Raw genomic sequence first — 23,578 nt, forward strand, 5'->3', positions numbered from 1 at the left:
CGCGGTCGACAGGCGGGCGAGAGGGCAGCAGCTTAGGAGAGAAGAGAGAAGGGGAGGGGACGCGCATGAGCTCGAGCTCATCGCGGCGTTGCGCAGGAGAGAATTTCGGCATGTCTAGCCCGTGCTTCAGAGGAAGAGTGGAAAGGGAAAGGGGAGAGAGAAAGTGGAGAGGGGAAGGGGAGAGCGAAAGTGGAACGGGAAGGGGAGAGGGTGAGTGGAGAGGAGGTGTCTGGAGAGGGTATGTGCATTTGCAGTAAGGGTGGTCACGCCGCACACCACCACCACCAGATTGAGCTCCGCCTTAAGATACATCGCATCTAAAAAATGAGTGCCCTGCCATCATCTGGGCTAAGTCAAAGCTACGCCCCTACCTCTATGACAGGCCCTTCAATGTTGTGAGCGACCACAATGCCTTGTGTTGGCTAGCTACCTTGAAAGATCCTTCAGGCCGTCTCGAGCGATGGAGCCTAATACTTCAAGAATTAGACATTACCGTCGTGTACAAGTCCGCAAGTCTGACGCCGACTGCCTGTCTCGTGCCCTCGTAAAGCCGCCGCTGCAAGATGAGCAGGATGATGACTGCTTAAGTGCCGACGATTTCGCTGAACGACAGCGATCCGAGCCGGAACTCAAAGGCCTTATGGAATACCTCGAGGGCAAGACAGCCGTCGTTCCGAAAGTATTCAAGCGAGCACTGGCATCGTTTTTTCACGCAACGGCGTTATCCAAAAGATGAACTTATCAAGACCTCGAGCCAAGTACCTTCTCGTGGTACCTTCATAGTAGCGACCAAAATCCTCCAGTCCCTGCACTGTGACCCGACAGCAGGACATCTCGGGGTTTCGCGAACGCTGGCAGGAATACAGGAAAAGTACTACTGGCCGTGCCTTGTCGCCGACGTCACTAGTGCGTAAGGACATGTAGAGACTGTCAGTGACGCAAGACACGGCCAAGAAGACCTGCAGGCTTTCTTAAACCGATCGAGGCACATCGGCGACCGTTCAAGCAGATTCGGATGGACCTACTGCGGCCGTTCCCGAAGTCGACTTGCGGTAATAAGTGGCTCATCGTAGCTACCGACTACCTAACCCGCTACGCCGAAAGACGGACCCTGCACAAAGGCAGCGCCGCCGAGGTAGCCAAGTTCGTCATTGAGAACATCGTCCTACGTCATGGCGCCCCAGAGGAGCCACCGCAGCGTCACCGGAGGCTTACGTCACCGACGATGGCTGTAAAACCAAGCTGGGAAATGATCTTTTATTGCGATAGCAATTATATGGACAGTCTCGGCTGATTTTTGCCGTCGCCGTCGCCGCCGTCTAGCTGCGTATATGTATAAGTATGTATATACACATCAATATCCCAAAGAAAAATAAATCAGAAAAACGCTTCCGAAGCGCGGGATCGAACCAGCGACCTCTGAATTCGCAGCGCGGTGCGCTAAGCGCGTACATCCCTCTGGCACCTAACGGCGAGCGTTATATACACACCATTTACCGTTTGCAGTCCTCCGAGACGGAGGCGCTTATAAGCATTTCTTCATTACCAGCGAGATGGCGCTAGGAGCGCGCGGGCGCACTTAAAGGCGTCGGCCAGCTCTCTCGCTTCTTCTTACATTTGCGCAGCGAGAACCTTGCCGTTCCGCTGTCTGCTCGCGCGGGCGCTCGAACAAACTACCGCAGTGTTCATGATTCTCAGCAGATCGAGCTACGTGGTAGCTCTCACCGCGCGTTGTGTGCGTGTAGCTAAAAGCGTTTCAGATGTCGTGCACGTAACGTACGTGTACTTTTCGCGTTTGCGTATAAGAAGTCCCTACGTACGTGAAATTAGTGAGATTTAGTATAGCGGGAAACAGCAAACGCAACGATTTATCGTTAGCGTTAGCGTTGCGCGCTCTTAACCGCACATGAGCAGAACGTAAACGTAGCCCGAGCTCTTACGTAGGAACGCTATTTCTGGAATATAGCGTTCAACGCTAACGCACGCAAGAGATCCCGTACATAGGGCAAGATGGCGGTTCCTGTTGAAGCGAGAGCCGTCCACTTCGAATCTTTCTAGTCGTCGTCCTGCATTATTAAACTCATTCATTCTCAAATAATGTTCGCATTTGATTTAGATTTGAGTAATGAGGCTTCGCCAACCGTGTACCGCCGATAAAACAGCGAGTTTTAGTATAGCGGGAAACGCTTACGTTAGCGTTAGCGTGCGTCTCAACGCTAACGCTAAAACGGAACGCGCTACGTGTCAACTGGTGGTCTTTTAGTACAGCGGAAGGCATTTCCGCTTACGCTAAGCGTTTCTGTTGAGACGCACGCTAACGTAAGCGTTTCCCGCTATACTAAAACTCGTTATTAAAACTGTCTAGTAGCTGCCGAGTAGTGATGGACGCAAGGGTAGTCGCAGCGCGTCCATCATGGGCCGCTTTTCTTGCTATCGCATTCATTGCTTCGCCCTTGCGGCGAAACTGTGTTTTCCTTCGCTACCCGACTGAGCGCAGCGTCGGTATGCTCGGCCCGCTGCTGCTACAACGCTAATAAACAGTCGTTATGTTTTATGTTGGGATGCGTCCTTCCATCGACACGGCATCCGGCCTCCTCATCACGGACAGAGGTACAGCCTTTACTGCGGACCTAACTCGGGCGATTCTGAGATACAACCAGAAAGGTCACCGCCGCACAACCGCCTAACACCCACAGAAAAATGGCCTCACTGAACGTCTAAACAAGACAATCGCTGGCATGCTGGCCATGTACATCGACGTCAAATAAAAGACCTGGGATGCCATCCTTCCGTACGTGACCTTCGCATATAATCCGGCCGTGCAAGAAACTACACAGATGACGCCCTACAAGTTGGTCTGCGGAAGGAACCCGGCAATGGCGCTGACGCCATGTTACCCAACATCCCCGAAGAAGAAAACCGCGACGTCACTGTTTACCTTCAGCGCGCCGAAAAAGCCCGACAGCTTGCCTGCCAGCGCATGAAGAATCAGCAGATGACCGACAGCCACCGTTACATTCTTCTACGACGCTTCGTGGAATACCAACCCCGCGACCATGTTGGGTCTGAACGCGATACGCCGACGTGGACTCAGTGAAAAACTTCTTCGGCGGTACATCTGTATTAAAATATGACTAATGTAATTCCCCTTCAATGGGGTCTTTAGGAATAAAAATGAAAATGAAATGAAATACAAGGTGCTTCGACGTCTCGATGCTTTAGATTGCGAGATCATTCCGGACGGCATTACAAACTCCCAGCAATGCCGCGCACGACCTGAAGTCGCCAATGTCGTGCGCCTTAAGCCGTTTTTAGGGGCGAAGCTCCTTAAAGTGGCACCCTTTCGTGCCTCGTATTCGTAGTGCGTAACCAGTCGTAACGCTAGTACAAGATCTTGACCTCCAAGGTGGTGCCGGTGGGAGATTTTTCCTGTGCGTTGTTGAACAATAAAAATTCGCAGCGTGCGCGTTAACTAAAAGCCGAATTCTTCTGTCTCTCATTCCCCATTAGCAGCCATTGGCATGTTCCAGTAGGAAACGTTAGTAGAAGTAGAAGTGTAAGTGTTAGCTAAAAGCCGACTTCTGTCTCTCATTCCCATTAGCAGCCATTGTTTACCTCCAAGGTAGTGCCTGGTGAGATTTCTCCTGTGCGTGAATAAACAATAAAAATTTTGTTCAAAACGCCGTTGACTGATGAAATAACCCATCGAAAGACGCCAGATGTTTTCGCGTGGCATTGCCCCCTCTTAAGAAGCATCGGTAAGATGCTTCTTCACAGGGGGCAATGCCACGCGCGCTTATTTTGCTATGTTTGTGTAACTCGTTTGTGTAACAGAATATCTGGAACATTCCACATCGTGGTCGATCATTTTGTCAAGGTTGCGCACATGACGCGAATAGTCAGGATTATTCAAGAGCTTGCTGAGGCACCTAGAAAGTTCGGTGCATCATGTAGAAAATACGGCGCGTCCCAGCGATAAGCAGTTTATCGACGGCCGACGCTCTGTTCTGCACTATCAGTGTAGTGTGTATTGCTGCAGTTTAACTTCTCTCCGGCCACAAGTTCGGCCAAATAAAGGAGTTTAATCTTCGACACGCGGCCTGCTGCCTACGTCGAGGTCACGACCCCGTGACAATATTTTACCACAGATAAACGGGATCATGTACACAATTCTCAACGCGCAGTCTAGACATGTTTTGTTGTGTTTAACGCGTCATTGAGAAGTTCCTTGCGGATGAGTAAACAAAATGATTGCAGTTTATTTTTTGCCGAGAAAGGCACGTCTACTATAAAGATATTGCCTATTTGTTTAAGTTGGTGCGATGTCCTATGTAGCTAAGGAATAACTGCTAGCTTCCTGCCCTTACGAAAATTATCACGACTGCCCAAATGATCCCCTTGCGTTCTTTCTTTCCTAACAATGTTGTTACACACTGACCTAGGGACATCTTGTGGATACCCTGCTTGTTCAAGCTTCCTGACCTGGTTGTCGAAGCTGTTGGCAAGACTTTTTCACAGCAAAATCTAAACTAGTGTTATTGATGCTCCTTTGGCCAGCTTTGACGGGATCTACATGTGATTAAGTATAGATTTCATTGAGCAAAGCAATTGGCAATAATACCAGCAAACATGTTGCGGTTCAAAGACCAAGTTAATGTCAACAAATTGTAGTTGGTTAAGACCCGGCAATCAAAAGCAAAATTTTAGCTTATCGTCTCTTTCTCTGACCTTTTTTAAAATATTGACAACATCTTGCGTCAAATCAGAGGAACAAGTTACTACAAAAAAATCATCCACATATCTGAATACACGAAGTACCAGTCCTCGCAAATACCCTTGAAGTCCTGCGTCTAGCTCCCCCTGAAATAATTCACTTAATATTGGGGCAACTGAAGACCCTATACATATACGAGATCACTGAAAGTAAAGATCCCCCCCCACAGGTCACAAACGTTGACTTCAAGTAGAACATGAGTAGTTCTAGAAATGTAGCAAACGATATTACACAATTCAAGCTAATGTATAGCTCATCATTACCTAGCGTTATGCAGCCTTTAACTCGCGCGTTGCGTCGTCAAGCCCACCATTTCGTCGTTCGTGACGACCTCCTCCACCGACGCAATTACAGCGGTGACGGCCGCCAGTGGCTACTAGTAATACCCCGAAGTCTGCGTTCTGACACATGCGAGTTGTTCTACTCTGATCCGCAGTGTGCGCGTTCTGGGGTATCGAAAACTTACCACCGCATCCGCGAACGGTACTTTTGGCGAGGAATGTACCGCTACGTGCAGAAGTTCGTTCGCTCCTGCATTGATTGTCAGCGCCGCAAACCTTCAACGCACCTGTCGCCAGCGGGTGTGCAACCTCTACCTTGCCCTGACCGGCCGTTTGGGCGTGTTGGCATCGATTTGTATGGGCCACTTCATCTGACGTCTGCTGGTAGCCGCTGCGCCATCGTCGCTGTGGACCACCTCACGGGATACGCCGAAACTTCCGCCCTCCCAGCGGCTACAGCGCGTCGCGCGATGTGGCCTCCTTCCTGCTCCACCAATTCATGCTACGTCACGGTCCACCTCAGGAGCTGCTCAGTGACCGAGGCCGTGTCTCCTTGTCGGAAGTCGTCGAAGCCATTCTCAAAGAGTGGAACTTTATTCACCGCAAAACTACTGCTTACCACCCGCAGACGAATGGCCTCACCGAATGCTTCAACCGCACGCTCGGCGACATGCTCTCGATGTACGTCACCGCCGACCACACCAATTGGGATGCCATTCTGCCCTTCGTCACCTACGCCTACAATACCGCCGCTCAGAGCACCACTGCTTTTTCTCCCTTTTTCTTATTGTATGGCAGGCACCCCTCGCACACAATCGAGACAATGCTTCCGTACAAGCCGGATCGGTCTGAGTGTACGCCGATTTCTGCTACTGCCCGACTTGCTTAGGAGTGTCGCGAACTTGCCAATACCTCCACTACGCATGACCAAGAGCGGCAGAGGAGCATTAGCGGTGACAGAATCACTTCTGAGCCGACGTTCCTCCCTGGAGCGCTCGTATGGCCCTCGATCCCTACCACTGCACCTGACCTCTCTTCAAAACTACTGCCCAAATACGAAGGCATCTACCGTGTCGTATATATATATATATATATATATATATATATATATATATATATATATATATATATATATATATATATATATATATATATATATAGTCTCATTTTGTTATTAAGTTCACTTGGAAGCTTGACCATGTCCGTGTCTCTTTCGCCCTCTGTCCAAGAAAATTTCTGCATGAAGTAGGTGGCCCTGGAGTACCACCTAGCTCGAACCAACATCTTGTTAAGAAATTCAGAGACTTGGTGAAAGATGTGTCAGCAGGCACTCACTGTCCCTGTCCGAGAATGAAGTACACTACCTACAGCGCTTGCGTTTTCAATGGCTCTTTTTACCCCGTTTTTATCTTTGGCTCGTGTAACTGTCATGGCTTGTTTGGCTTCTTAGGTTTAGTTATATATTTTGCACTTTCATTTCGTAAATTGAAGGCGGGCTTGATGTTTTTTAAGATTTTGAATACGAAGCATTTCTCAGCGCTGGTGTCTCTTTGTCCATGTGTCAGTCTGCACTAGAAAAAAGTTATTAAGATGTATATGTACTAACTAGCTCGCCTTTCAGTATTACTCCAGGTCATTTCTTAGCCATCTTCTGCAACTTTGAGCTTATCTATCTATCTATCTATCTATCTATCTATCTATCTATCTATCTATCTATCTATCTATCTATCTATCTATCTATCTATCTACGTCTTCGTGTTCTGGAAGTTTCGTTAATGGGACGTACGCCAAAACTTGTATGACACAACAGGACTGTATGATGAACATACATCATAGGTCGTAACATAAAAATCATGATATGCATGTCATGGACGGCATCATTTACATGACCCTGCCTTGGTGCTCTTGCGGCCGTTTCGTTAACGTGATATATACCAAAGTTGGGATGGCGTGAGAACGTTGTCTGACAAACATAACTGACAGGTCCTAACGTGCAAATCGTGACACGTATGTCATGAAGCATGATTTACATGACATTAGACATGTGCGCCGGACCCAAAATCACCGGCGGCGGCGCGCCGGTGTTTCCACCTCCGACGGCGGCGCGTGAACGGCGCGGGGTTCGACAGACCGGCAGCGGCGCGGGCGGAGGGGGGTGGGGAGGGTTTTGCTCCGATCTCACTTACCTCTACAAAACGCTGGTGTATGGCAATACGGGCGCTCCCGGGAAAGCAGCGGTTTTCTGTCAGTTTGTCGTATCAGCAGTCCGAGCGCGAAGCAGTGAGATCACAGCGCTCACAGCGCTCACAGCGCGTAGAAGGTATACGAGCCGTTCGCTGGGGGATGTCTGCAGAAATAGCGCACGTGCCAGCGCTCTCGACCGTGCCAAAGTTCACAGTTGCTGCTCGAGTTACGCAGTTCCTCTCCCCAAACATCCCTTCCTGCTCCTTCGCCCAGCAAGTGACGGGCGGGGCGTTTCCTTTGTTTGAGGAGCAATCGACGGCAGGCCTCGCACGCGGGTTGATGTTATGCCGTGTGACGGAGATGGCCAGCTTGTTTTATCTCTGCTTTAGCCATGTTCCTTGCCACGCTCGCGAGCTACCATACCATGTGTGGAGCGATGTTATCAATTTAGAGTTTATACGGAACGTGGCGGCGACGGTGAACAGCTGTCCTGAGTGTCCATACGATGGCTAATGCAATAAAAATATACAGAAAACTGTCGAAACGGGCTCGCCTTTTTCATGGAAAGCTACAACGCCTACGCTGTAAAGAGTGCGTCCGTCGGAAGAGTCGTATAATCCGGCGCCTTTTCCATTAGCTTCGTTCTCGCCTTCAATACCCTTCTTACAGGGGACACCTCCTCGCCACTTATTTCTTCATAAAGCACGCGTACAATGTCAGCACTAAGCGTTGAACCTATCATGATTTCGCGCTTGCCGGCTACAGTCTTATCTCTGCATGCGCGGTCGCAAACGCACAAAATGGAGCGAAATCAGTTAATCGCGCACGATAGTCGTGCGAGAGAAGCAAGAGCGGGTGGGCGGCTGCTGAGCAAAGCAGTATGGCAGACAGTTCACAACTGTTATTTCTCGTTTGTGCACCAGCGAAGAGTATGTACCCTGATGACGTCAAGTGGATCACTGTTCTGGCATCACGAAGTGCACCAAAAGACAAGAGAGAATAACGCGCTCATTATTTTTGTTTTTTTTTTTGTTGTATTTTCAGAGGCTCTTAGGGGCCCTTTATAAAAACAGATCCTGCAAACACGAACACAGGAGAGTAGTCAAGACACCAGAAACGCCGCTAACAACTGAAAAATCACGCAGCGGCGGAACCGAAGGTAGACGCAAACATTTATCTGCGCATTCCCACGTAAAAGGCCATACCTATCAAGTGGGAGTAGTGGTCTACGTGAGAGGTAGCTGTTCACTCTCTCGACTTTTCTCTTATGTCCGTGTTTCCACGTCATGTCTTCTTAACAAGATACGTACCAACTAGCTTAGCTATATTCTAAGTTTGCCATTCTCTTTACCTCTGTATTCATTTATCGATTTACTCGAGTAAGAATGAAAGGAAAAAGTGTATTAACGCACCGAGATATATATAGTACTTATCTATTCTGTTCATTTATGCACAGTGTACTAGGTCCAAGATTACATGCATATGCTCTCCAGCGAGTTGGGTCGTCGCCCTTTAAGGCTAGAGGGCGCGGCAGCGTTAAGGTCAGGCAATACTCGTGATGTTTCTGGAAAAGAAAAAGATACAACTACTTCTGAGGAGCTATTCTCGATGCATTCATCCAAAGGGTGGAAAGTGCATTCAGTGATTCGAAAAAGCGGTGAGCCGTGATGTCCCCTCGCTCTTGACCACGTCGCCGCATTGAACCCGGCAACACATTCCTATCGTAAGAAGAGAATGAACGAAATGCACAGAAACAGGAACTTTTCAAGTCTGAATTTGCATATGAATGTGTCCCAGATGTTTCAGAACGATACAGGGAATGCGTACCGAGCTTACAGCTGCGTTAGACGAGTGGCCGCATTTAAGCTAAATCGATGCCTAACACGATCAAAAGATATGTGCACCGAAAATCGGATCTCTGAGGGCTGCGTTCGTTGCATTGAAGCGCATTGCGTCCCTATGTGTGTGTGTTTGTTTTTACCTATTTCTAGCCAAGACTTCGTCATTTTTGTTTCTTTACTTTCCTATCTTCTTTCCTCTTTCTCTCCTCCTAACTTCCTTTCCTCTGTTTCTTCCCGCCTTCCGAAAGAGTAGGCTGGCGTATTGCCCCTCTAAGTGGCAGTTGCCAGCTTGTTATCTCCCTCTTTTCCCTGTGTCCTTGTATATCTAGGTATGCAAATAAATATATTAATAAATAAATATCCTTTGTGTCGAGAGAGTTTGAAAGCTTCGTGATGTCATGATGGTGCTGCTGAACAAGAGCCAGAAATAAGGGGCGCGCTTCTCGCCAAGCTCCCGCTATTCAGCGGCCGCTGAAATGGACAGTTCATTACATGGACACATGGAGAAGAACTCCTCCGGCGAAGTGCTGTGTTTTATTTCGAGATTCCCCATTCGAAATAAAAGAAAACGCTCACGGCGGCGCGCCGCAATTATTGCACGGCGGCGGCGGCAGTGTGATCTCTCTTGGGACTTCGGCGGCGGCGCGAGCGGCGTGACCAAAAACAGGTGGCGGCGGCGGCGCGGCGGGGCGCTCGCGACCATTTAATTATATGGATCTTTCCAAAATTGGCACGACGAAGCATTTCTGAATGGCAAACATAAATGACAGGTGGTAACAAGAAATCATGACATGCGTGTCATGTACGCTATGACATACATGCCTGCTCATGGTGCGGTTGCGGCAGTTTTTCAATTTTCACATGTACAAAACTTGGTATTGCATAACCTGACTGTATGAAGAATAGATATCACAGGTGGTAACATGAAAATCATGACTTGCATGTCATGTAGAACACGATTTTCATGCCACGCTCATGGTGCTCTCGCAGTCTTTCTCTAGCTTTATAAACACGAAAATTGGTATTGCATGATGTGACTGTGCGATGAACACAAATGACAAGTGGTAACATGATAAACACGATATGCGTTTCATGTGCAGCATGATTTACATGTCATGCTCATGGTGCGCTCGCGGTCGGTTCGCTAACTTGGAATACCCCAAAACTGGAATTTGGTGACGTGACTGTATACACGATTATAAGTGACAGGCAGTAACATGAAAATTGTGATATGCATTTCGTGTAGGGCATGGTTTACATGTCATGCTCATGGGGCGCTCGCGGCTGTTTCGCTAGCTAACCCTACATAAAAATCGGTTTTGCATGACGTGACTGTAACTCACGGGCACACCGTGAGTCTGCAAACTCTTTGGTTTTGCAGAGCTGCAGCTGTCGGCGGTGAGCTAAATTTTAGCTCATCGCCGACAGCTGCTGTAGTGTACACCTTGCATACAGTGACAAGCATATTGAATGAAAAATGTAAACTCTCTTGAGAGTTTCTCTTTTGCATTCAATTCAAAGTCTGTTTTGCAATCAATTCTACTCTGCCAAGGTTTCACGCACCTTTTGACGTATGTCTAACGGTACAGAAAGTGGCCTGCGGCGACACCTCTTCAAGACGTCATGACGCCAAAGGAGTGACGAACTCATTTCTTTGCGACGTGGGTTTCGCTGCAGGCTTGCCATGCACGCACAACTACCAAGGCCGATATTTCCAAATCCCGTTTTTTTCTGCACTGACAATAATAAACGGTATGTGCCATCATCACACGACGGCCTACCACCCAGAGGGCAACGGCATGGTCGAGCATAACAACCGACAACTGAAGGTATCAGTCACCACCACGATCGATGCACCGCGCTGAGTGGAAAAGTGTTCACAGTACAGCTATGGCCCCCAGCAACTATCCCACATGACGTCGGAGGCAGAGCAGCGCAGATGTTCTATAGCCTTGTTTACATGAGTGGGACAGAATGCGGCGGTAGCGCACCACCTTTTCTAGTGCATCCCGAGTAATGCGATGCGACGCCGTTGATACGTAGCGCGTGAAACAATCGCCGCCCTTTCTATCGGCGACCGGCAGCGCGCCTTTGCTTGTTTTGGCACGAAAACAAACAAAAAAAAACGTCATTCTCCCCTTGGAAACACGCCTCCACTCCCTCCCGACAAAACAATGTAACCGGATAATCGTGTCCTGCATATTATCGCGATACGAACGATACATCGTAAAAGTATTTCACTACAGAGATACAAATACATTTTTCAAATGTATCTCGATACAGAAATACAGATACTCAAAAGTATCTCTGAAATAATATCGCGATACACTTGTATCGCGATACTGCCCAGCCCTGGAAGCCTACGGCCGAGTCGCCCTTTTCAATGCCTGGACAAGTGAAGACAAGCTACGACATGTGTACTTTGCCTTGGAAGACGCCGCTCGTACCTGGTTCGAGAACCAAGAGCGAACCTTGACAACGTGGAACATTTTTCGCACCAGGGTCCTCGCGACATTCACGAGCTTTGTCCGCAAAGAGAGGGGTGAGGCTCTGCTAGAGACCCGCGTGCAGAAGCCGAACGACAACGTGGCAATGCTCAGGGAAGAGATGACAAGGCTCTTCCGTGATGCAAACCTGTTACGCACGAAGACAAGAAAGCTTTCCTAAGCCAGGAGTGAAGCAGGAGCTCTTCGCCGGGCTGATGCGGACTCCCCCCCCCCCCATCGACAGTTCAAGAATTCGTCTCGGAAGCAATGACCATCGAGAAGACGCTAGAAATGCGAACGTGGCAGTAGAATCCCCGATCAATTCAAGACAGCCCAGCTATTCATGCCCTTGGCTCCGACGACCTGCGCGAAACAATTCGAGCGATCGTGCAGGCGGATATGCTGTTACCATCACCACAGCCTCAAGGGGACTCGATCGAAGACATCGTTTGAGCAGAAATCCGGCAGTCGATGGGCAACCTTCAAACGCCACTGTTTCAGCCGCAAGCAATCAGCTACGCTTCTGCAGCCCGACGCAACGCCCCCCCCCCCCCCTCCCCTCCTCGCACTCGCCAAGACGACGCGCCGCCGCAGAGGTTTCGTCGACAGGGACCACCGCCGCCACCACCAACGCCATACCGCCCGCAGCCGGCAAGCAATACGCGCCGAGGAAGATCGACGTTTGGCGCGCCAACGACGACGCCGCAAATAAATCTAAATAACACGCCACAAGCCGAACGGAGCCCTGGTATTGAAACTTCTCGGCCTGAAGACCTCACGACGCGACGAGGAAGTCGCGGAACAAACCGACGTATTCGCGACCCGACGCCACGACCTAACTGCAACGAAAGACGATGAGCTAACGAACTCGATGTTCTTATCGATGGCTACCGCGTCACAGCTCTCGTCGACACCGGAGCCGACGATTGTGTCATCAGTGGACCGTTTGCCACGAAGCTGAAGCAAGTCGAGACCGCCTGGCAAGGCCCCGAAATTCGGACTGCTGGAGGACACCTAGTAACGCCGGCGGGAATCTGCACAGCGAGAGTCACCTTTAACAACCAGATATATCCCGAGAGCTTCGTTGTGCTACAGCATTGCTCGAGAGACGTCATCATTGGTATGCACTTCTTAGGGTTACATGGTGCAGTCATTGACCTGAAATCTTAGTCGATAACACTGTCCACAGAAAAAGCATTACGACCCCACACGCCGCCAGGAAAGCACGCCTTGAATGTGCTGGAGGATCATGTCACCCTGCGCCCTCGCACCAGCGTCGTTTCCGTCAGCACTCAAAAAGAGCAATCCTGGAAGGCGTCGTTGAAGGAGATCAGCACTTGTTAATCAACCGCGACTGGCGTCGCAAGAGGAATAGCCGAGCTGCGTATGAGGAAAGCAACAGTGGTTCTCACGAATTTCAGCAACGAGTACAAGCGCTTGCAGAAAGGTCTAGATCAAAGAAATTGTGCAAGCCATCAGTGTATTCGCCCTCACCGAGCCTTCCGAAGCATAAACAAGGAAAGCTCAAAGCCTTGCTCGTCAAGAATTCGGCAGACCCCAGTCACAAAAGACCGCATCATATCATAGGAATGTGCCAGACCACTCCACCACAGCCCGTACAGAGTTTCGACGCGAGAACGCGAGGCCATAAAGAAACGAGTTGACGAAATGCTACGTGATGACATCATCCAGCCTTCCACGAGTCGATGGGTGTTACCCGTAGTTTTAGTGAAGAAGGATGGAACCCTATGCTTCTGCCTCGATTATCGCCACCTGAACAAAATTAAGAAAAAGGACGTCTACCCTCTCCCACGGATAGACGACACCCTTGATCGACTTCACAATGCGAGGTTCCTTTCATCAATGGACCTGAAGACCGGCTACCGGCACATCGAAGTCGACGAGAGAGACCGGGAGAAGATTGCATTTATAACACCAGACGGCCTCTTCGAGTTCAAGGTCATGTCATTTCGTCTTTACTCGGCACCTGCGACATTCCAGCGCGTTATGGACACCGTGCTGGCTGGATTGAAGTGGCAAACGTGCTTTGTGTATTTGGATGACGTTGTCGTGTTTGCTTCAAACTTCGACGAACACCTCCGGCGCCTTGAAGCTGTGCTTCAAGCAATCAAGACCTACGGATTCACCCTCAAGCCAGAAAAATGCCGCTTCGCGTACGACAAATTCTTGTTCTTGGGCCATGTTCGGACCCGCGTAAAACAGCTGCCATTGCTGCCTTCTCTCCGCCCACCGAGAAGAAGGCCGTACTCTGTGTATTCGTCGTTTGCGCTGAAAACCACTCATCATGTTTAACGCAATCCAACTCGCCCAAATGTCGGTTCTTCTACTACAGATGTTTCTTCAATGAATTTTCACGGATCGCTGAGCCACTGACGCAACTCACGAAGACCGACGTGGAATTCAGGTGGGAAACGGCGCAAGTTCAAGTATTTCAAGAACTTAAACGACGCCTGCTGACGCCTCGGATACTTGCGCGCTTCGACGAATACGCCGATACGGAAATACACACCGACGCAAGCAGCGTAAGACTCGGCACCGTACTTGTGCAAAGGACTGACAGACTCGAAATGGTCATCATTTATGCTAGCCGGTCGCTATCCAATGCAGAAGCGAACTATTGAACAACAAAAAAAATTACACCATCTCCCGCTAAAGGGGACCATGAGGCGATGCGAAGCCGGAGCACTTGCACGATCGCTTTCCGTTGGCGTTCGTTGGGCATGCTACCGATCTCGCGTCGTGGAACGCGAAGAGGGACGCTACGCGCGTCCCTCTTCTATCTAGCCTGGGCGTTAATTCTCACAGGGTGAGCGGAGAACGCGGTCGACAGGCGGGCGAGAGGGCAGCAGCTTAGGAGAGAAGAGAGAAGGGGAGGGGACGCGCATGAGCTCGAGCTCATCGCGGCGTTGCGCAGGAGAGAATTTCGGCATGTCTAGCCCGTGCTTCAGAGGAAGAGTGGAAAGGGAAAGGGGAGAGAGAAAGTGGAGAGGGGAAGGGGAGAGCGAAAGTGGAACGGGAAGGGGAGAGGGTGAGTGGAGAGGAGGTGTCTGGAGAGGGTATGTGCATTTGCAGTAAGGGTGGTCACGCCGCACACCACCACCACCAGATTGAGCTCCGCCTTAAGATACATCGCATCTAAAAAATGAGTGCCCTGCCATCATCTGGGCTAAGTCAAAGCTACGCCCCTACCTCTATGACAGGCCCTTCAATGTTGTGAGCGACCACAATGCCTTGTGTTGGCTAGCTACCTTGAAAGATCCTTCAGGCCGTCTCGAGCGATGGAGCCTAATACTTCAAGAATTAGACATTACCGTCGTGTACAAGTCCGCAAGTCTGACGCCGACTGCCTGTCTCGTGCCCTCGTAAAGCCGCCGCTGCAAGATGAGCAGGATGATGACTGCTTAAGTGCCGACGATTTCGCTGAACGACAGCGATCCGAGCCGGAACTCAAAGGCCTTATGGAATACCTCGAGGGCAAGACAGCCGTCGTTCCGAAAGTATTCAAGCGAGCACTGGCATCGTTTTTTCACGCAACGGCGTTATCCAAAAGATGAACTTATCAAGACCTCGAGCCAAGTACCTTCTCGTGGTACCTTCATAGTAGCGACCAAAATCCTCCAGTCCCTGCACTGTGACCCGACAGCAGGACATCTCGGGGTTTCGCGAACGCTGGCAGGAATACAGGAAAAGTACTACTGGCCGTGCCTTGTCGCCGACGTCACTAGTGCGTAAGGACATGTAGAGACTGTCAGTGACGCAAGACACGGCCAAGAAGACCTGCAGGCTTTCTTAAACCGATCGAGGCACATCGGCGACCGTTCAAGCAGATTCGGATGGACCTACTGCGGCCGTTCCCGAAGTCGACTTGCGGTAATAAGTGGCTCATCGTAGCTACCGACTACCTAACCCGCTACGCCGAAAGACGGACCCTGCACAAAGGCAGCGCCGCCGAGGTAGCCAAGTTCGTCATTGAGAACATCGTCCTACGTCATGGCGCCCCAGAGGAGCCACCGCAGCGTCACCGGAGGCTTACGTCACCGACGATGGCTGTAAAACCAAGCTGGGAAATGATCTTTTATTGCGATAGCAATTATATGGACAGTCTCGGCTGATTTTTGCCGTCGCCGTCGCCGCCGTCTAGCTGCGTATATGTATAAGTATGTATATACACATCAATATCCCAAAGAAAAATAAATCAGAAAAACGCTTCCGAAGCGCGGGATCGAACCAGCGACCTCTGAATTCGCAGCGCGGTGCGCTAAGCGCGTACATCCCTCTGGCACCTAACGGCGAGCGTTATATACACACCATTTACCGTTTGCAGTCCTCCGAGACGGAGGCGCTTATAAGCATTTCTTCATTACCAGCGAGATGGCGCTAGGAGCGCGCGGGCGCACTTAAAGGCGTCGGCCAGCTCTCTCGCTTCTTCTTATATTTGCGCAGCGAGAACCTTGCCGTTCCGCTGTCTGCTCGCGCGGGCGCTCGAACAAACTACCGCAGTGTTCATGATTCTCAGCAGATCGAGCTACGTGGTAGCTCTCACCGCGCGTTGTGTGCGTGTAGCTAAAAGCGTTTCAGATGTCGTGCACGTAACGTACGTGTACTTTTCGCGTTTGCGTATAAGAAGTCCCTACGTACGTGAAATTAGTGAGATTTAGTATAGCGGGAAACAGCAAACGCAACGATTTAGCGTTAGCGTTAGCGTTGCGCGCTCTTAACCGCACATGAGCAGAACGTAAACGTAGCCCGAGCTCTTACGTAGGAACGCTATTTCTGGAATATAGCGTTCAACGCTAACGCACGCAAGAGATCCCGTACATAGGGCAAGATGGCGGTTCCTGTTGAAGCGAGAGCCGTCCACTTCGAATCTTTCTAGTCGTCGTCCTGCATTATTAAACTCATTCATTCTCAAATAATGTTCGCATTTGATTTAGATTTGAGTAATGAGGCTTCGCCAACCGTGTACCGCCGATAAAACAGCGAGTTTTAGTATAGCGGGAAACGCTTACGTTAGCGTTAGCGTGCGTCTCAACGCTAACGCTAAAACGGAACGCGCTACGTGTCAACTGGTGGTCTTTTAGTACAGCGGAAGGCATTTCCGCTTACGCTAAGCGTTTCTGTTGAGACGCACGCTAACGTAAGCGTTTCCCGCTATACTAAAACTCGTTATTAAAACTGTCTAGTAGCTGCCGAGTAGTGATGGACGCAAGGGTAGTCGCAGCGCGTCCATCATGGGCCGCTTTTCTTGCTATCGCATTCATTGCTTCGCCCTTGCGGCGAAACTGTGTTTTCCTTCGCTACCCGACTGAGCGCAGCGTCGGTATGCTCGGCCCGCTGCTGCTACAACGCTAATAAACAGTCGTTATGTTTTATGTTGGGATGCGTCCTTCCATCGACACGGCATCCGGCCTCCTCATCACGGACAGAGGTACAGCCTTTACTGCGGACCTAACTCGGGCGATTCTGAGATACAACCAGAAAGGTCACCGCCGCACAACCGCCTAACACCCACAGAAAAATGGCCTCACTGAACGTCTAAACAAGACAATCGCTGGCATGCTGGCCATGTACATCGACGTCAAATAAAAGACCTGGGATGCCATCCTTCCGTACGTGACCTTCGCATATAATCCGGCCGTGCAAGAAACTACACAGATGACGCCCTACAAGTTGGTCTGCGGAAGGAACCCGGCAATGGCGCTGACGCCATGTTACCCAACATCCCCGAAGAAGAAAACCGCGACGTCACTGTTTACCTTCAGCGCGCCGAAAAAGCCCGACAGCTTGCCTGCCAGCGCATGAAGAATCAGCAGATGACCGACAGCCACCGTTACATTCTTCTACGACGCTTCGTGGAATACCAACCCCGCGACCATGTTGGGTCTGAACGCGATACGCCGACGTGGACTCAGTGAAAAACTTCTTCGGCGGTACATCTGTATTAAAATATGACTAATGTAATTCCCCTTCAATGGGGTCTTTAGGAATAAAAATGAAAATGAAATGAAATACAAGGTGCTTCGACGTCTCGATGCTTTAGATTGCGAGATCATTCCGGACGGCATTACAAACTCCCAGCAATGCCGCGCACGACCTGAAGTCGCCAATGTCGTGCGCCTTAAGCCGTTTTTAGGGGCGAAGCTCCTTAAAGTGGCACCCTTTCGTGCCTCGTATTCGTAGTGCGTAACCAGTCGTAACGCTAGTACAAGATCTTGACCTCCAAGGTGGTGCCGGTGGGAGATTTTTCCTGTGCGTTGTTGAACAATAAAAATTCGCAGCGTGCGCGTTAACTAAAAGCCGAATTCTTCTGTCTCTCATTCCCCATTAGCAGCCATTGGCATGTTCCAGTAGGAAACGTTAGTAGAAGTAGAAGTGTAAGTGTTAGCTAAAAGCCGACTTCTGTCTCTCATTCCCATTAGCAGCCATTGTTTACCTCCAAGGTAGTGCCTGGTGAGATTTCTCCTGTGCGTGAATAAACAATAAAAATTTTGTTCAAAACGCCGTTGACTGATGAAATAACCCATCGAAAGACGCCAGATGTTTTCGCGTGGCATTGCCCCCTCTTAAGAAGCATCGGTAAGATGCTTCTTCACAGGGGGCAATGCCACGCGCGCTTATTTTGCTATGTTTGTGTAACTCGTTTGTGTAACAGAATATCTGGAACATTCCACATCGTGGTCGATCATTTTGTCAAGGTTGCGCACATGACGCGAATAGTCAGGATTATTCAAGAGCTTGCTGAGGCACCTAGAAAGTTCGGTGCATCATGTAGAAAATACGGCGCGTCCCAGCGATAAGCAGTTTATCGACGGCCGACGCTCTGTTCTGCACTATCAGTGTAGTGTGTATTGCTGCAGTTTAACTTCTCTCCGGCCACAAGTTCGGCCAAATAAAAGAGTTTAATCTTCGACACGCGGCCTGCTGCCTACGTCGAGGTCACGACCCCGTGACAATATTTTACCACAGATAAACGGGATCATGTACACAATTCTCAACGCGCAGTCTAGACATGTTTTGTTGTGTTTAACGCGTCATTGAGAAGTTCCTTGCGGATGAGTAAACAAAATGATTGCAGTTTATTTTTTGCCGAGAAAGGCACGTCTACTATAAAGATATTGCCTATTTGTTTAAGTTGGTGCGATGTCCTATGTAGCTAAGGAATAACTGCTAGCTTCCTGCCCTTACGAAAATTATCACGACTGCCCAAATGATCCCCTTGCGTTCTTTCTTTCCTAACAATGTTGTTACACACTGACCTAGGGACATCTTGTGGATACCCTGCTTGTTCAAGCTTCCTGACCTGGTTGTCGAAGCTGTTGGCAAGACTTTTTCACAGCAAAATCTAAACTAGTGTTATTGATGCTCCTTTGGCCAGCTTTGACGGGATCTACATGTGATTAAGTATAGATTTCATTGAGCAAAGCAATTGGCAATAATACCAGCAAACATGTTGCGGTTCAAAGACCAAGTTAATGTCAACAAATTGTAGTTGGTTAAGACCCGGCAATCAAAAGCAAAATTTTAGCTTATCGTCTCTTTCTCTGACCTTTTTTAAAATATTGACAACATCTTGCGTCAAATCAGAGGAACAAGTAACTACAAAAAAATCATCCACATATCTGAATACACGAAGTACCAGTCCTCGCAAATACCCTTGAAGTCCTGCGTCTAGCTCCCCCTGAAATAATTCACTTAATATTGGGGCAACTGAAGACCCTATACATATACGAGATCACTGAAAGTAAAGATCCCCCCCCACAGGTCACAAACGTTGACTTCAAGTAGAACATGAGTAGTTCTAGAAATGTAGCAAACGATATTACACAATTCAAGCTAATGTATAGCTCATCATTACCTAGCGTTATGCAGCCTTTAACGCACGCCATAAATTGGTCATCTGGTATGGAATAGTATAAATGTTCTATATCTATACTGAATGCACTATGGCAGCTCAAACTATCAGCGCTTAAAATACTTGGCTACCGCATCAGAAATGCTAACACGAAAAGGATCCAAGCCAGAAAGACGCTCCGAATTCTTCTGCGAATATCTAGATAAAGCAGTTTCCCGCGTGTCTCTTCCAGAGACAATCGCTCTTAATGGCAAATTGGGCTTGTGCGTCTTGGTAGAAAAAAAGTATATCAAGTTCAGAACGCTTAGCGGATTTCAGCAAGGCAGCCAAACGTTCGCAATACATGTCCAGAAGCAAGGAACGAGCACTATTCTTTATTTTTGAGTTATTACATAATATTCTAAGCAGCGCAAATGACAGGACAAGAGGACAAGAAGTTGACACAACGAACGCTTTTTGTCCGTTGTGTCAACTTCTTGTCCTCTTGTTTTAAGTATTATGGAACCTAACCAACTAGCCCAGCTGTCGACCTTGCTGAGCTTTTACATTTTAGAGGCACAAAAATTGTTACTAAGCGCCGTTGAAGGTGAGTAAACTGAGGTGGGTAGGCGCCATTTTCGGGACGAAGTCTCGAAGTTTATTCAAGGACCTCCACACAGCTAAATGCGACGTTCGTGCAGAACCTATGTGCTCCAGTGAGTACCAGAAACAAAGAATCTGTTTTTCTCATTTAACGACTACTGAGAGGACCTAATTTGATGACATGTTTGTAAATCCGTAAATACTTTCACCGCTGACTCAGTTTTTGTTTGTGGTCTTATGAGGTCATAACTATTAGGAGAGTACGTACAAAAATATTCTCCGACAAAAATAAAAAGTCCAGGGCTAGAAGGGCTCAGCAAATATATAATAGGTTTAATGTAGAGGTGGTTTTCTCGGCATAAAATAAACTCCAATTATTTTGTTCACGCATCCGCAAGGAACTTCCTCAATGTTGTGTTATGCACAGCAAAAAAATTGTGGACTGCGCGTTGGGAATCTTGTACATGATCCCTTTTAGCTGTGGTAATGTATACAGTCGGGATACTGCATCAATGTACTTCCAAGAGAGCACCAATCAATGGTTAAGTCTTCAAAAGCTTCACATCTTGCAGCACATTGCACGAAGTGCGGCTGCTTTCCTGTTTTACATGACAATGAAATAATTTTTCGAAGCAGCAATCAGGTAACCCGAGATGACTGAAGCATTTCATATAAGAAAAAGAGTAGATCAGTGTGTCAGCCAACATTCAGTTTTGTTGCATAAGGAAGTGTTCCTTTTCCTTGATAGCATTTCGTGATAGTTTTTCGCCATAGTTGACCAAAATTTTCTTGCCACGCATGCGCCAATTAGTTGTTTGTGGTATTTATAGGCTTCCTTGTTCAAAAAATCTTTTAGTTTTATGTGATCCCTTGTCATATTGTCTTTACCTTTTTGGTCATTGTTTGTGTGCGCTTAGATCAATTAAACCATGCATTATTGCGATTTGCCTTCCTGGTGCATTACTCCCGTTTACACGTATGCGGTGACATAGAAATAATGATGCAATGTGATGGGTCAGTTCTCGCATTCAGGCAAAACGGTTACGAGTCCATTTTGAATATTAACTCATCCCTTTCTACCTTCGTCCATCTCTTAGCTACTGGCAATCTGAGGGGAGGGGGGAGAGGTCTTGAAGGAAGAGTTTAACCGCCAATCAAGTGTCCGTGGTCATTGTCTCTCAGGAGGCGTGTTATCAAAAGGGAAGCCCCGGTGTTTCCCTGGTTACTTCTTGAAATAAATACCCCCTTCCTTACGGTCATTAGGCGTTGCGCTTCCTTGGCAGCGGGGCAATATTCATTAGGGTGCCTTCATGCTTGTTTTGTCCAATTTAGGCTAGCGTCATTAGCAGCGTCTCCAACGGTGCCGCTGCCATATTGGTCCTCACAGCGTTTGACCATGGCACGGCGCCCCCTCTGAGAGGCACGGGACGCTGGCCAAAAAATGGCGGTTCGGCTACGTCAGCTCCGTCAAGGAATGGCAAAACTCTAAGGGGGCACACGCTAAGGGGGCACACCCTAAGGAGACACATGCATCCAGGCACACTACTGATCCCCACACTTAGGTGCCTCTGGTGCTTCGGGGCGAAACTTGCTTAGTGTTCAAATTAAACGGCAGTATTTTTTCTGTTAGGAACCAGTACACACGTGCGCACATTCGGTACATAAATCCAAAATCCCGATGCTCTCATGGATGGCAACAACGCATTATAACTTTTTCAATTGTTGTCAAGCACACAGCCCAACCGGAAAAACCTCGCCACTTAATCAGAACCGTCGCGAATGTTGCCTTTCCAAATTTGTATACAGTACTGCTCAAGGACATGATACGGCCGCTGTGGCGGAACACACAACACGCGAACGGCGGCGCCAGCTTTTCCAGTGGTGAGCTTCCTGCGCGGTAGAGGCGATAACGCATCTTAGAAGCCAGGCGACATTTGGGCAGGGAGGTTATCGACCGCATACTAACTGTTCCTCTTCCGAAAAAGACGGTTGTACCTGCCATGTACATGAGAGTGTTTTATTTTCTAAGTAACAGGTAAACCTACAATCGCTACTGCTTGCAGTGTAATATTGCTGCTTTTGCAACTAGAATAACCATTCAATAAAACCAGATAATGCGAGTTGGCAGAGAAGAAAATACCATTCTTTCCAGAGAGCGTGGATGTGCTAAATCACAAAGTAAAGTTCAGACGAAAAGGCAGGCTGAATGTTCCAAAGTATATTTCTGCGATGAAAGTGTTCGTTTTTTTATTCCGAACTAGATTTCGTTCTTATAGAAACAAAATTCCAGAAACCGATTTCCTGAACGAAGGAAGTTTTTAATGTAAAGCTGCTCCATCGCTCGTTATTTTTGGTAAATGGAAATATTTCTGCACCGCTTTGACTCGCCGTCACACGTGAAGCCTTTCATGCAGCCATATGAACATGGGTCTCCATCCCCTGTGGAAACAAGAACAAAATTAGGTTATTGGTTTCATACGCCATGAATATTACGGTATAGAACAAAGCTCCTATTCTGCAGGAAATTACAATATATATAGAACAACCCACACGATACGACCTAAAAAAACGCCAGGCCTGCGCTGAAACCGCAGCACAGTCACAGCGAAAGCTCGAAGAGCGGCGTTTCTAGAGCCCGTTGTAAGCTCTCTTGGGGTTACAATACAAGTACACTAGAAAGGTACCCACTACGCCACAAATCACAATTTTTGTGAAGTTGGGAAGCACATACTAAGCCATTATTCATCATTCTGCGGAGAAGCGAGGCACCAGCTACACGTCTGTAAGGCATTATATGCACTTTGTTGACGCGACGACTGATGACGATGAAGAATTATGGCTCAGCTCTTTTTAATGGGTGGGAAGTTTTAAACGGCCCACCAGCTATGTAAATTGCATTGGGTGACGCCCGGTCGCTATTTCCCTCTGCCGTCATGCTGTATATCATACTGTCGCGACGTCAAGAGAGAGGTCGTAACGCCAAGATCGAGAGAAGAACAGCAGGTCGGTCTCTTTAATACCGCGCGCCAGCGAGTTCTTCTTCTTTCTTCATTCTGGCTCCTGTATAAAGCGTATGAGCCTTTTCGCTGTCGTCTTCGTCTTTCTCATAGCTCGCACGTGGCATTTGCCTCCCTCCGAAAGAGGCATCGTCCCGATGCGCAGCCTAGGCGCTCTACTTAGAACAGTGCGCACATATGCACTGGAACCCAATCAGAGTTAGCTGGACAGGTACGGTTTCATCCGCACGACATGCACGACTTCGGGTGAATGCTTCCGGCGACTAGAACCGCAATCACTGTCGGGAACGACCTCGTAGTTCACGTCGTTCAAGCGTCGGATGACTCTGTATCGACCAAAGTATCGTCTCAGCAGTTTTCCAGAAAGTCCGCGTCGACGTATTGGGATCCAGACCCATACCTTGTCGCCTGGTGTGTAGGAAACGAATTTGTGTCGCAGGTCGTACCGTTTCGCATCTTTATGTTGCTGATGACAGATGCGTACGCGGGCAAGCTGTCTGGCTTCCTCGGCGCGCTGAGTAATTTCTTCCGCGTCGGTAT

The sequence above is a fragment of the Rhipicephalus sanguineus genome, chromosome 9 (genome assembly GCF_013339695.2).
Source record: "Rhipicephalus sanguineus isolate Rsan-2018 chromosome 9, BIME_Rsan_1.4, whole genome shotgun sequence".
Taxonomy (NCBI): domain Eukaryota; kingdom Metazoa; phylum Arthropoda; class Arachnida; order Ixodida; family Ixodidae; genus Rhipicephalus; species Rhipicephalus sanguineus.